Raw genomic sequence first — 15609 nt, forward strand, 5'->3', positions numbered from 1 at the left:
TGAATGCAGTGAGTGATCAGCACTGATCGCTCACTGTGTTCATTCATAACTGAAGCATAGTAAACTTTTGTTTTCTTTAAGGGGGGGGGGGGTTGTCAAGTTGGCTGTATATGGCCCTGTGGTTGTAGTACAGGCTTAAACTGGGAGATGAAGAGGCAAAATGATGCCTCATTACCATGTGCAAAACTCTTTCTGAATTAGTGATCCACCGTGGGTCATTCTTCAGGGGGCCAATGCAAATGTATACCGCCAACAACTATGTAGTGCAATGGCCTGCTTGACTCAATACAAATTGACTGGATAGTATAGGTAGGTCCCCATATTACATCATTTTCATAAATGCAAAGTTGATTGTCTAATGATTGTAGTCAGATTGTAACGCATGTGGCAATCCTTAGATCAACCTATGCAGTACACATGCCTGACTGGAGTGTTTGTATTTCTTATTATTTATTTAGTATGGTATTTTGTTTATTAGGTTTGCCCTTATATTACATAATGTTGGAAAAGCTAAAGAAAATTGAATAGAGATTGTATAGTGTATGGCCAGCTTTAGATTTATTCTGATTAGATTTCCTGGCAGGGACATGTGCAAGCCACCACTGCACACTGTCAGCTTCTGTGTATTTGTATTTGCTTGGCCAGCCTTTGCTGAGCCCCGTCATGTCATTCTATTTGGGTTCTTCTATAATGGCTTTTCAAGCTTCAGATGATTACTGTCAAATTAACAAGTACTCCTGGGGATGACTGGCCTGCCAAAAGCCTTGTGTAAACCTTCCAGGCTGTACTCTATAAGGCATAGTTTTAGACAGCTGTCACCATTGTAGGGATTTCCTTCTAACAAATGGACCTTGTAAACCTATGGATTCCATCTGTCTTAGTGGCAGCTACAAAGGCGCTATTATGGCTGACATGTCTTCATGGAATACTGCTGCTGACATATGAAACCGACTCACATGTTTTCCTGCCCATGAGCTGTGTGGGAGGAATGATTACATACTATTGCCTGCACATGGACTACCCTACCTGCACCTGATTTATTTTAAGGAAGATCTCCTTCTTTCTATGAAATGCCTTCTATATTGTATTTCCTACACGTACACCACACAGTGGCTTAAGCCCTTTTCACATGGGCAGTCCGGTTTTCAGACTTGTGTCCATTTATACCTAGCAGCCTCCAGTCTGACAAAAATAAATGGAAGAGGGATCTGGTCCTCTCCATCTGATCTGATCTGATGGCAGTCAGGTTTAAACGGACATTCGGTCCGTTTACATCCATCTGCCCAGAAAGGAGAGCAGGTTCTGTCCGCTGTGCAAAAGACAGAGCAAGTGGGTCGCACGTGGAGTCTGCCACATATGAAAGGGGCCTAGGTACCTATATGGAAGAAAAATATATTTGAAAAATATTCTTCCCAAATATATTTCCATACATTTGAAATGCTACAATTTTGGCCATATTCAATATATATATATATATATATATATATATATATATATATATATATATATACCGCATGTTGAAATGCATTTTTATTACAAAATATATGAAAAATATTTTTAAAAATACATTTCAAATATACTGTATGTCTTTAAAAATACCAATCTACATTTTTGGAATGCATTTACACATATATGTAAAAATATATGTTAAAAATAAAAAATATGTTAAAATATCTGAAGAATATATTTAAAAATTATATATATTTTTAAAAATATATTTTTTAAAATATATTCTTCAGATTTTTTTTAACATATAAAAAAGTCATTTTAACATATTTTTTTACATGTATTTGTCAATGCATTCTAAAAATGTAGATTTGTATTTTTAAAGACATACAGTATATTTGAAATGTATTTTCACTGAGAAATGCAAAGCAGCATTTCTCCATAGTAGAAGAGCACACAACACACATATAAAACACAGAGAGCACACAGTTAACCCTTTGATCAACCAAAAATTAACCCCTTCCTGTCCAGTGTCGTTAGTACAGTGTCAGTGCTATTAATTAGCACTGATCACTGTATTAGTGTCATTGGGGATGTCAGTGGCAGTTAGTCATTTACCACCCAGTGTCAGAATGCCCGCTGCAGTCCCATTATAAGTTGCTGATCGCTGCCATTACTAGTATAAAAAAAATAAAATTCCAGTATATATATACTGCCATTTATAGACCCTATAACTTTCACATAAACCAATTAACTTCCACGTATTGGGATTTTTTTTAGCAAAAACATTTTGGCCTATATTTATGATGAAAGTTTATTTTATTTTTTTATTGAATATGTTTTATTGCAATAAAGTCAAAAATATATTTTTTTAAATTGTCGCTTTTTTTGTTTATAGTGCAAAAAATAAAAACGCAGAGATGATCAAATATCACCGAAATAAATCTCTATTTGTGGGGAAAAAAGGACATAGACTTAATTTATGTACAGTGTTGCATGACTGCGCAATTGTCAAAGTGTCACAAAAAATGGCCTGGTCAGGAAGGGGGGTAAGGGCTCATGTACACAGGGCATTTGGAAAACTCTTCTGAATGATGGAAACTGACTGTTGGAAAACATAGGTTAAAAAATGTCAGTTTAGCCGTGTTTGCGTACTGCGTTGTTTATGTGCGTTTGCGTTTAGAAGCGTTTTTTAAAGATAACCTCAGGAGACCTTCCCAAATGCCCAGAATGCACTGAAAAATAGTAAATATTTAACTATTTCAGACATTTTGAGAGAAATAGAGAAAGCAGAAGCAGAGAGAGTAGTATGTGTTGAGATTAGCTGTCTTTTCTGGTTGTATTCACTATGGATCCCATCATTATTATTATACAGTGTTTATATAGCGCCAAAGGGTTTGCTCAGGGCTGTACATTAGAGTGGGGGGACAGTACATGAGACAATACAGTAACAATACAATACACGAGGGGTTCGAGGGCCCTGCTCTTTCCAGCTTACAATCTGGGAGGGAGGGGATAGTGGTACAGGAGGAAATGGCTGTGGGGGATGGAGTGGTAGGAGGAGTGGAGGAGATCGGTTGTTAGGTGAGGGTGGGGTAGGCTTCCCTGAAGAGATGGGTTTTCAGGGTTGCGCCTGAAGGTGAAGAGGGTAGGTGACAGTCTGATGGATTTGGGTGGGGAAGTCCTGGAGTTGGGCGTGGGAGGAAAAGACCTGGGAGCTAGAGAGTAGGAAGTCTTGTGAGGAGCGAAGGGCACGGGTAAGGTAGTATTTGGGTATCAGGTCAGTGAGGTAGTTTGGGGCAGCGTTATGAATGGCTTTGTATGTCAGAGTTAGTAATCTGAATTTGATGCGCTGGGCAATCAGGAGCCAGTGAAGAGATTAGCAGAGGGGGGTGGCAGATGTGGAGCAGTTGGTGAGGTGGATGAGTCTGGCCGCTAAGTTCAGGATAGTCTGGAGCAGGGATAGCATGTGTTTGGGTAGGCCAGTGAGAAGTAGTCCAGGTGCAGTAGTCCATGCGTGAGATAATAAGGGAGTGTACGAGTTATTTAGTGGTGTCTGGGGTGAGGAACATGCGTACCGTCATGAGCATAATGCAGCACGTTCTACCATTTTTTCCTTCACACAAAACCTGGAACTGACTGCTGGTGTACTAGATCCATTTGAATACATGGAAAATGCTTTGCATGCATTTCTGATTATGAAAAAAGGCTCTGGACATGGAACAGTTAAAAAACACTTCTAAACGCAAACGCTTATAAATGCAGTTAACGGCATTTACACACGCTTGGCGTTTGAAACGCCAGTAAAATCTACTCCTGAACACAAGTTTGGTGCGTTCAAAAAAACAACTGTAAACTCAACTGCCTGTAAGCGACTGTAAACAACTATGTGTACATGCACACATTAGGGAGAGTTCAGGGTCTGCTGAAAAAAATGCTGAACAGCTCCTGGATGTCAGTTTAGCAGCTGCAGTGTACATGAGCCCTAATCTTCTGGAGGACAAGTGGTTAAAGTTCCACTTTTAGGCCCCTTTCACTCTTGGGATCTGATCAGGCCTTGCTGTCAGTTTTTCAGGTGGCCCTTTTCGGATGGTTTATCCATGCGTTGTGTCCATTTACACCCACCTACCTCCAATCTGATCTGCTCTGTTAAAGAAAAAAAGTGGATCCATTCCCCCCCATCTAGGCAGATTGGATTGGAAGTTGTTAACCCCTAATAGAAACAACAAAAAGAAGCCCAAGGACTGTTTTACTGACTGAGAAAAAATGTGGAAAATGCATGTTGCCTGGCTGTATAGCGCTTGGGGGACCCAGAAAAATCCAGCAGCTCTCAAGGGGGTAGCAATACATACAGTGTGTAAATCATGCTATGTAAATGCCTGTAATAATATTACATATTCATGTGTTTGAGTTTGCTCGACAGAAGTGGATTAACTGTCCCAATCAAAGCGACATGTTATGCTACCAAAATTACTGTGGCAACAGTTGTAGAACTCTAATATGAATAGATATATGTGATGAAAGTACATTATTGTCATGAGATAAGGTAATGAAACAAAGTCAGGCTGCAGCAGATCCCAGCAATTCCCAGTATAGCAAAGTCTGCTAGTGCAGGAAATCACAGCCAACTTTGGATTGTCACCCAGGTCATTTAGGGCCATTCATGTATCAGAGCTGCTGTGTATTATGGAAAGAATTTTACTGTGTCTACCAGCATTTTGGAGGCGCTATAAATTAACGAATATGCAAGAAGATGCACACAGTTAAGTGTCAGAGGGTTAGAGCCCCTGGTGGGTATTTTGTTTAAATAAAGCTAGAAATAATTTTGTCCTGATTCTTGTATCCTAAAAAGTCAATGTGTTTGGATTTAAAGGGTCCCCCTTCATCGGTACTTGGTATTGTTGAATGTTACATTTATTAGAATGATAAAATTGAAGGGGTCCTATGGTCCCGTTCACATTTGCATACCGGAAAACTGTCCCTACTCTCAAATTTTCGGGGGCTATTTGCACATGTTTTAAGTGTTGTGCATATGGTTGCTGATTCATTTGAATGGGCTGCCCTATGCAGATTTGCCACACAAAAGAAGCTCCTGCATCTTTTTGGGCAAGAAGCTTCATGCAAAGTATTCACTCTAGTTTTGTCACAATTTCCCCCTTTTTGTTTTTGTACAACAATCGCAGCCAAATAACACCACACTTGGGGTGCCATCAGGAATGAATGGTACTCAAATGTGTGTTGCGTGTTTTGCCACAGTTTTAGTGTGATTTGGAATTGCTAGGTGCGAATGGGGCCTAAGGGGTCATTTTTGTGATCACTCCAGGCTGCTTTTGGTTCTTGCCTTCTTGAAGACTCTACTCAAGCAAAGAGCCAACTTTCAGCCACCACTCTTGGTAGAGCTGCCTAAGGATCATTATTCCTTCTATACTGCTTATTATTATTATTATACCGGATTTATATAGCGCCAACAGTTTGCTCAGCACTTTACAATAAAAAGGGAGACAATACAGCAACAATACAGTTCAATACAAGAGGGTTAGGAGGGCCCTGCTCCTTGGAGCTTACAATCTAGGAGACCCTGAGGATCCAGATACAATTTTGAAGTGACTTTGATATGACTTTTACACTCTGGCACTGAAGTCGGATCAAAGTAGCGCAGGAACCTTTTCTAAAGGCACAGCGACTTGAAAATATTTATTGCTTTGGAAGATCTAATGCCTCACAACTTTCTTCTACACTGTAGGAAGTGGTGAATTTAGGTTTTGTGCTGCCCTAGGCACCCCTTAGAGAGAGCTTGACGCCATCAAACACCACCGCCCTCTCATCCCATTCTGCGGAGTGAGCCTGACATTTACCAACAGCATCCCTGCCCCTCCACCCAAGAGAGCCTTCCACTACCACCCCCCCATACATTGGCCACCGAACCTCCCCCCCCCCCCCAGTGGAGAGAGAGAGACACAGCCTGCAGCCTCTCTCAGATCCCACTTGGTCCCCATGCCACTTGTGCCCCTTCTTCTGGGGGGCAGTGTTGCCCCCCTGAAAAATGCTGCCTTAGGCAAATGCCTTGTTTGCCTTGTGGTAAATACGCCCTTGACTGTAGGTGCTGTATTTAATTGAGTCTGAATTCCCCTTGGGGAGATCCACTCTCATTGTCTATCTTGCTGACCATTTTCAACAGGATAGAGAGTGGGGGAGTCCACATTTTTAAATATTCACCAGAACAGAAAACTGGGATATCTTTCAGTGGGGACACTTTTTTCAGTGACATCTTAGTACTTCCTATCATGCCACTGGGGCAGTGAAGGGAGATGAAGCCAAACCAAACTCCAACTCAAGCTGCAGTTACAGCAACAGTTTGTTCTTTTGGGATAAAGGTTTTACCTGTATGGATGAACTAGTAAATAGTTTGTTTCAACCACCTAACTGGTACATTTGCAGGTGAGCTTGCTCAGTTGAAAAAAAATCAGACTTAATGGCTGATTCACCAGATGAAAATAAAGAAAAATAGCCTAATGAAGAAAACTAATGCAGCCATCACATACAGTCAGGTCCATAAATATTGGGACATCGACACAATTCTAACATTTTTGGCTCTATACACCACCACAATTGATTTGAAATGAAACGAACAAGATGTACTTTAACTGCAGACTGTCAGCTTTAATTTGAGGGTATTTACATCCAAATCAGGTGAACGGTGTAGGAATTACAACAGTTTGCATGTGTGCCTCCCACTTGTTAAGGGACCAAAAGTAATGGGACAATTGGCTTCTCAACTGTTCCATGGCCAGGTGTGTGTTATTCCCTCATTATCCCAATTACAATGAGCAGATAAAAGGTCCAGAGTTAATTTCAAGTGTGCTATTTGCATTTGGAATCTGTTGCTGTCAACTCTCAAGATGAGATCACTATCAGTGAAGCAAGCCATCATTAGGCTGAAAAAACAAAACAAACCCATCAGAGAGATAGCAAAAACATTGGGCGTGGCCAAAACAACTGTTTGGAACATTCTTAAAAAGAAAGAACGCACCGGTGAGATCAGCAACACCAAAAGACCCCGGAAGACCACGGAAAACAACTGTGGCGGATGACCAAAGAATTCTTTCCCTGGTGAAGAAAACACCGTTCACAACAGTTGGCCAGATCAAGAACATTCTCCAGGAGGTAGGTGTATGTGTGTCAAAGTCAACAATCAAGAGAAGACTTGACCAGAGTGAATACAGAGGGTTCACCACAAGATGTAAACCATTGGTGAGCCTCAAAAACAGGAAGGCCAGATTAGAGTTTGCCAAACGACATCTAAAAAAGCCTTCACAGTTCTGGAACAACATCCTATGGACAGATGAGACCAAGATCAACTTGTACCAGAGTGATGGGAAGAGAAGAGTATGGAGAAGGAAAGGAACTGCTCATGATCCTAAGCACACCACCTCATCAGTGAAGCATGGTGGTGGTAGTGTCATGGCGTGGGCATGTATGGCTGCCAATGGAACTGGTTCTCTTGTATTTATTGATGATGTGACTGCTGACAAAAGCAGCAGGATGAATTCTGAAGTGTTTCGGGCAATATCTCTGCTCATATTCAGCCAAATGCTTCAGAACTCATTGGACGCCGCTTCACAGTGCAGATGGACAATGACCCAAAGCATACTGCAAAAGCAACCAAAGTTTTTTAAGGGAAAGAAGTGGAAAGTTATGCAATGGCCAAGTCAATCACCTGACCTGAATCCGATTGAGCATGCATTTCACTTGCTGAAGACAAAACTGAAGGGAAAATGCCCCAAGAACAAGCAGGAATTGAAGACAGTTGCAGTAGAGGCCTGGCAGAGCATCTCCAGGGATGAAACCCAGCGTCTGGTGATGTCTATGCGTTCCAGACTTCAGGCTGTAATTGACTGCAAAGGATTTGCAACCAAGTATTAAAAAGTGAAAGTTTGATTTATGATTATTATTCTGTCCCATTACTTTTGGTCCCTTAACAAGTGGGAGGCACATATGCAAACTGTTGTAATTCCTACACCGTTCACCTGATTTGGATGTAAATACCCTCAAATTAAAACTGACAGTCTGCAGCTAAAGCACATCCATTGTGGTGGTGTATAGAGCCAAAAATGTTAGAATTGTGTCGATGTCCCAATATTTATGGACCTGACTGTATAATAACTGGTTAGCTGCTATGTAATAAATGCTTATTGTTGGGTTTAATACCGCTTTAAAGTAGAAATATAGGCAAATTTTTTTTATTTTTTTTTGGATAGCATAAGCGAGGGTTATAACCCTGGTAATGTTTTGTTCGCCATCTATGTCCCATTGCAGAGATTTCCCTTCATTTCCTGTCCCATACCCAAACAGGAAGTGAAAAGAAATCCCTGCAAATTAAAGGAATTCCTTAGGGCCCCCAGGTAGGGTTGCCACCTCATCCCTTTAAAACCTGTGTAATTAATATGTATTTAGTTTTAAAGGGATGAGGTGGCAACCCTACCCCCAGGTCACCAGAACTAGTGTCCCCATTGGAAAATTTCCCCTCTATTACTTTTTTGGGGGACAACCTAAAATTTGGGATTTTCTTTTATTTTTACCCTGGGTTTATACTGGTGTGGTGCGGAATTCTCATCGGTTTCTGTGCGATTTCTTCACCGCATCATAATCGCACCCTGTTCATACGAACCACTGCGGGTGTGTATTTTACGTTAACGACACCCCTAGATCAGTTTGCAAAATGCGGTGCGACGTTCAGAATCGGATCGCATGGGTGGTTTACACCCATACGATCTGATTCTGGTGCGGACCAAAAAAGGGTCCTACACTTTTTTGGACGCATGCAGTGCGATTTGAGCCATACAAAATGTATGGCTCAAATTGCACCGCACAGAAATCACATGTGATTTGCAAAGGAATGCAGTGTAGGAATGTAATCTGCCGCACTGCATCAGGGCTCAATGGTAACGGGGGCACAGACGGCAATAAAAACTGACAGTGGTTCTAATCCCTCTCTACCCTATCCAAATTTAAAAAAAAAAGTTTGCTTTTAGTTATACTTCAATCATTGATATTAGTTACATTGTTTGGAAACCCAACAGTCACTCTCTTTCAAAGGCAGATAATTTTTTTTTTAACGTAGTATCAATGTATCAGTGTATGAATGTATTACTTTCTGTACAAATGTGTCTGTTCTCTGCACAACTGAGGCTTGTCCATTTATGAAAGAGAGAAAAGCCAAGATCCTGATGATCACAGCTGATCTCTCAGGTGTGCCAGTTTATGAAGCTGAGATGAGAAGCGGAGAACATGTTCTTTACATCTCATCACAGGACACACCCTTCTGTCATTCACTTTTACAGAGATGGCCGATTTATGAAGGTGTGATCTGAAGATCTCACTGGCCATCTCTGTATAATATCTCCAACCCAGATTCTGTAGCCCAGATGTAGAGAATCTGGGTGGGAAGCTGCAGTGATGTGAGGAAAAAGGCTTCTTTCTTCCTAATATCAGCTCCAGCAAGATTAACTATTAATACAAATAACAACTATATACTGTATGCTCATGTGTGTATATATGTGTTTTACATATACAGTTGTGCTCAAACGTTTGCATACCCTGGTAGAAATCGTGAAATTTGCCATTTATATTGAAAATATGACTGATCATGCCAAAGAACTGTCTTTTATTTAGGTATAGTAATCATATGAAGCCATTTACTATCCCATAGTTGTTTGTCTTCTTTTAAATCAAAATTATAACAGAAATCATCCAAATGGCCTTTATCAAAAGTTTACATACCCTGGAATGTTTGGCCTTGGTACAGTTGCACAGGGTGACATGCCTGGAATAAAATAGCAATTAAAGGTTCATTTCCCAGATCTGCGGCTTTTTAAATTGCAATTAGTGTCTGTGCATAAATAGTGAGTGAGTTTGTTAGCTCTCACGTGGATGTACTTGGCAGACTAGATATTGAGCCATCGGGAGCAGAAAAGAACTGTCAAAAGACCTGTGTAGCAAGGTAATGGATATTTATAAAGATGGAAAAGGATATAAAAAGATATCCAAAGCCTTGAATATGCCAGTCAGTATTGTTAAATCATTTATTAAGAAGTGGAAAACTTGGGGATCTCTTGATACCAAGCCAAAGTCAGGTAGACCAAGAAATAATGCAGCCACAACTGCCAGAAGAATTGTTCAGGATACAAAGAAAACCCCACAGGTATCCTCCACAGGTATCCTCAGAAGAAATACAGCTCTGGAAAAAGAGAGTGTGTTTGTTTCAAGGAGCACAATACAACAATATTTGAACAAAAATGAGCCACATGGTTGAGTTGCTAGAAAGAAGCCTTTACTGTCCCAATGAAACATATGAAATATTATCAACCAGATACAGTAGCTGCTGTATTTTTGGAATTTATGAATTTGTTTCACATTGTGTTTCCATGGGACTCCTCTAGATAGTGAATTTATTTACTGTGCCGATGCCACAAAAAAACCTGTTGAGGCATGTAAAGGTGTTGTGGGGCATAGTGTAACTGGGCTTTTTTGTGACATTGGTGCAGTAAAGGCTTCTTTCTAGCAACTCGACCATGCGGCTCATTTTTGTTCAAATATCGTATTGTGCTCCTTAAAAAAAAAACCCCAAAACACCGTTTTTTTACAGAGCGGCCTGTATTTCTCCTGAGGTTACCTTTGGGTTTCTCTTTGTATCCCAAACAATTCTTCTGGCAGTTGTGGCTGCAGTCTTTCTTGGTCTATCTGAATTTGGCTAAGTATCATGAGATCCCTGAACTTTCCATTTCTTAATAAGTGATTGAACAGTACTGACTGGCATACTCCAGGCTTTGGATATCTTTTTGTATCCTTTTCCATCTTTATAAGTTCCATTACCTTGTTTCACAGGACTTTTTATAGTTCTTTTCTGGCTCAGTACCTAGCCTGGTCAGTGCATCCACGTGAGAGCTAGCAAACTCATTAAGTATTTATACACAGACACTAATTGCAATTTAAAAAGCCACAGATGTTCAAAATTAACATTTAATTGCCATTTTAGCCTGTGTATGCCACTTTGTGTGTCTGTACCAAGGACAAATATTCCAACATGTTAACTTTTGATTAGGGCTATTTGGGTGATTTCTCTTCTCATTATGATGTAAAAAGGAGCCAAACAAGTTCATATGATCAATTTCCTTAAATAAAAGACAGTTTTTTTGGCATGATCACTCATATTTTTAATATAAATTTCACGATATCTGCCAGGGTGTGCAAACTTTTGAGCACAAATGTATACACACACACATATAAACAGTATAGTTTTAATGTATTGTTTTTTAGGACCCAGTCACATCTGAGCAATGCAGAATTGTTGGATGAATTCTCTCCGAAATTCCAAATTACACATAAATTGTGTCAAAATATGCAGTGTGCTTTTGGGTGCCATTCATTGCTAATGGCACCCCAAATACAGATAGCATGCATGCATTTTTCTGCACATTTTGTCATTTGACAAATGAGCTACCAATGTGCCAAAATGCACATTAAAAAAACACACAACACTTCATGCTCAAAAAGGTTCAGTTTGACTTGCTGGGCCTTTTTTATGCACATTTTTGTGCAGTTTTGTAACATACATTTTGCTGCTTTATTCAACACACATTTTGGCTTTTTGTTTAAAATGCATTTTAGTACATTTTTACATGCATTTCAGTGCTTTTTTAACATGTATTTTGGCTAATTTTTTATCTGCATTTTTGTGTACATTCCAAAATTGCATGCAAAATGCATGTCATGCTTGGTGTGCCATTAATTGTTAATGGCACCTCAATTGTACTCCAAAAGTGGCTAGCAAATGTGCTGTTTGCCAAAATATGCATAAAAACTAAATCAAAATGCACATTAAAAAAGTGCCAAGAAGAAGTGCCAAAATATGTGCTACAAACCACACCAAAATGTGTGTTAAAATAACCTGTGCTAAATGTGCATTAATGCGCCAAAATCGTGTGATTAACCGCATGCCGCCCAGCCACTGTACATATACGGCGGCAGGGCGGCACTCACAGGCAAAACCACGTTTTAAGACGTGTGTTTTGTAAACAAATAGGGGACGCGCACGAGGCGCGCCGCCGCCCTATTTGTCCCGCGGATCACCGCCGCAGATGTCAGTCGCCGGGTCACAGCCGCTCCTTAGCGGCTATGTCCCGGCAATCGGCGGCAAACAGTGACAGAGAGCACAGCTGCAGTAGCTGTGCTGTCTGTCACTTCCTTCTCAGCTCGAGGATGAGCTGATCGAGAAAGAACAGTTTCTCTTTCTTGGTCAGCCTTGTCCCTCCCAGAACACACCCCCGCCCCCTAGTAAAACACTCCCCTCACTCCTATAACCCTTCCCTGAAAAATAAAGTTAACCCCTTCCTCCCCATTGCCATTAGTACAGTGTCAGTTTTTTTTTTTTTGCACTGATCACTGTATTAGTGTTTTTGGGGATGTCAGTGACCCCAAGTCAGTACCCCCCAATGTCAAAATGTTCGCCGCAGTCCCGCCATAAGTCGCTGGTCGCTGCCATAAGTCCCTGATCGCCGCCATAATTCGCTGATCGCCGCCATTATTAGTATTAGCTGTCCACCATACTGCCCCGTACTACATCTCTGACCTAATATCCAAGTACCGCCCAGCACGCACACTCCGCTCCTCACAAGACCTCCTTCTCTCTAGTTCCCTGGTCTCCTCCTCCCATGCCCGCCTCCAGGACTTCTCCAGGGTGTCACCCATCCTCTGGAACTCCCTGCCCCAACCCATCAGATTATCACTTACTCTCCTCTCCTTTAGGCGCACCCTGAAAACCCATCTCTTCAGGGAAGCCTACCCCACCCCCTGCTAACTTGCCGACCTCCTCCACTCTTCCTACCACTCCATCCCCCACAGCTATCTCCTCCTGTGCCACCACCCCCTCCCTCCTAGATTGTAAGCTCGAAAGAGCAGGGCCCTTGATCCCCTCATGTTTTGCATTGTATTGGTATTGTTCTGTCACATGTTCTGTCTCCCTTTGTAATGTACAGCGCTGAGCGAACTATTGGCGCTTCATAATACTGTATAATAATAATAAAAAAACCCCTAAAAATCCCAGTATCTTTCCCGCCATTTGTAAACGCTATAACTTTCACGTAAACCAATTAATTTACACGTATTGTTTTTTTTTTTTTCAGCAAAGACATGTCGCAGAATGCATTTTGGCAGAAATTTATGACTAAATTTGATTTTTGCATTTTTTTTTTACTGGACATGTTTTATAGCAAAAAGTCCAAAATATTGTTTTTTTTCCCTCAAAATTGTCAGCCTTTTTTTTTTATAGCGCAAAAAATAAAAACCGCACAAGTGATCAAATACCACCGAAAGAAAGCTCAATTTGTGGGGAAAAAAGGATGTAAATTTCATTATGTACCATATTGCATGACCACGCAATTGTCCGTTAAACTAGCGCAGCGCTGTATAGCAAAAAAATGGCGTAAATTGCAGTATTTATACCATAGTTTGTAGACGCTATAACTTCCACAAAAAGCAATCAATATACACTTATTGGGATTTTTTTTACCAAAAACATGTAGCAGAATACATTTTGGCCTAAATTTATAACCAACTTTGAGTTTACTATATATTTTTTATAGCTGAAAATAAAAAATATTGTTTTTCTTCCAAATTTTTGGCTTTTTTTGTTTATAGCGTGAAAAATAAAAAGCGCACAGGTGATCAAATTACACCGAAAGAAAGCTCTATTTGTGTGAAAAAAAGGATGTAAATTTCGTTTGGGTGCAGCATTGCATGACCGCGCAATTATCAGTTGAATTAGTGCAGCGCCGAGTAGCAAAAAGAGGCCTGGTCATTAAGGGGGGTAAATCCTCAGGAGCTCAAGTGGTTAAAAAACCCCCACAAAAATGCACATTAAAAAAGTATGGCAAAATGTGTGTACGAAAAAAAATCTCTGCAATGGTCAACTTTTTTCTGAATTGCTATGGTACATGTTCTCTAGGGAAATGCTCATCTGACAATACCTTGCCTTTTAGCCTAGAAAAATGGCCATTATGTTTTAACACTCAGTTCCCTTTGACTTTATTAGATTTGACACCAGGAGCCACCTTTAATCAAACCCAGGTACTGTATATTCTGCTCTTTACTGGTCACATGAATGGTGGGGAATATCTACAATGGTGACAGAGAGTGAAAAGAGTGGGTAAGGGTTAGAACGTCTGTCAGGTTGTCAGGTTTTTATTTCAGTTTGTAACCAATCCCCCAAATTACTTGCCCTAAAATAAAAGAAAAGGGGATTTGGAACCACAGACAACAATAAGAAAACTGACAGTTTTAACCCTTCCCACTTTATTCAAGACAAAAGAATGCTAAGGAGTTGGCTTTTACAACTGCACCTCATGCAGATAAAAAAAAGTAATTCATGCAGTTATCTGTTACAGTGTTTCTCAACCTTTTTTCAGTCAAGACACCCTTTCAAATGATGGACAGTCCCGAGGCACCCTTTATAATTAAAGACAGTCTTGAAGCACTCTTTATAATTATGGACAGTCTTGAGGCACCCCATTCTAAAATGGGAAAAATTATTCTAATATTTTTATATAACACAGCAACATCCACACATGGAGGACACCCAACATTAGAGGGGATTTATTCTTCCAAAGCAAACACACTTTCATTCTCTGGTACTGACTAGTATTCCAGTGTTTCTCCTCTCCCTCAGTTTTTCTCCATCTCAGCTAATGTGAACCCAGCACTGATGGAGAGGGACAGTGGAGGGTCAAACTAGGGCTGGCCATACATTATAAAATTATCTGGAGATTTTTGGTTTAGATTTACCAAAAACCATATAATAGGAGGACAAACCTAAACAACACTTTCATTTGTATCCAATTAGGCAGGCCCTTGCACTACACAGTTGAAGGTAAATCTAAAGGAAATTGGGCAGAAAATTGGAAGAGAATTGTATAATGTATGGCCAGCCTTAGATGCTGCGCAGGCAGCTGACATCCTCATCAACTGATGATGTCATTGGTTGGCTAGAAGGTCATAATGGTGCACAATTAAAACCTGTGGCTTTGTGTAACTAAAAGGCAGATTTGTTCCACCCGCTGGCTTGTATACAAATTTTGGGCAATTTTTAGATATTTTGCCAAGGCACCCCTGAAGAACCCTCAAGGCACCCCAGGGTGCCTGGGCACCCTGGTTGAGAAAGGCTAATCTATTATACAAAACAGGGGTGTCCAACCTTTTGACTTTCTGGAAGAAGAGGAAAAGTCTTGGACCACACGTAAAATACTCTAACAATAAGTTTGGCTGATGAGCACAAAAATGTTGGCAGATCACAAGTTACCGATCACTGATATACATAATGTACCTATCTGTGTAATAAAACTTCATTTTTTGGATTTTTTTAAATTATAAAAGTATAAAAGAGGGCCCCAAGTATAAAAGAGGGCCCTAGTGCAATATTTGATAAAGTAACACATCAATATTTGGTTTGATGGATGTAGTAGCAATTCTCAATGAATTCTCAAAATGCTCATCAGATATTTTGATTCTAATTTTGACCTTTGTGTGCTTCATCCTTGAAATCAGTTGCTCACTAATAAAGGTGATGCCGAAAACTGATGATATGAATAAGTTGTGATTGTGAATAGTGGG

This window comes from Staurois parvus, unplaced genomic scaffold (assembly GCF_062004578.1).
Source record: "Staurois parvus isolate SC_StPar_1 unplaced genomic scaffold, SC_StPar_1.0 ptg000131l, whole genome shotgun sequence".
Taxonomy (NCBI): Eukaryota; Metazoa; Chordata; class Amphibia; order Anura; family Ranidae; genus Staurois; species Staurois parvus.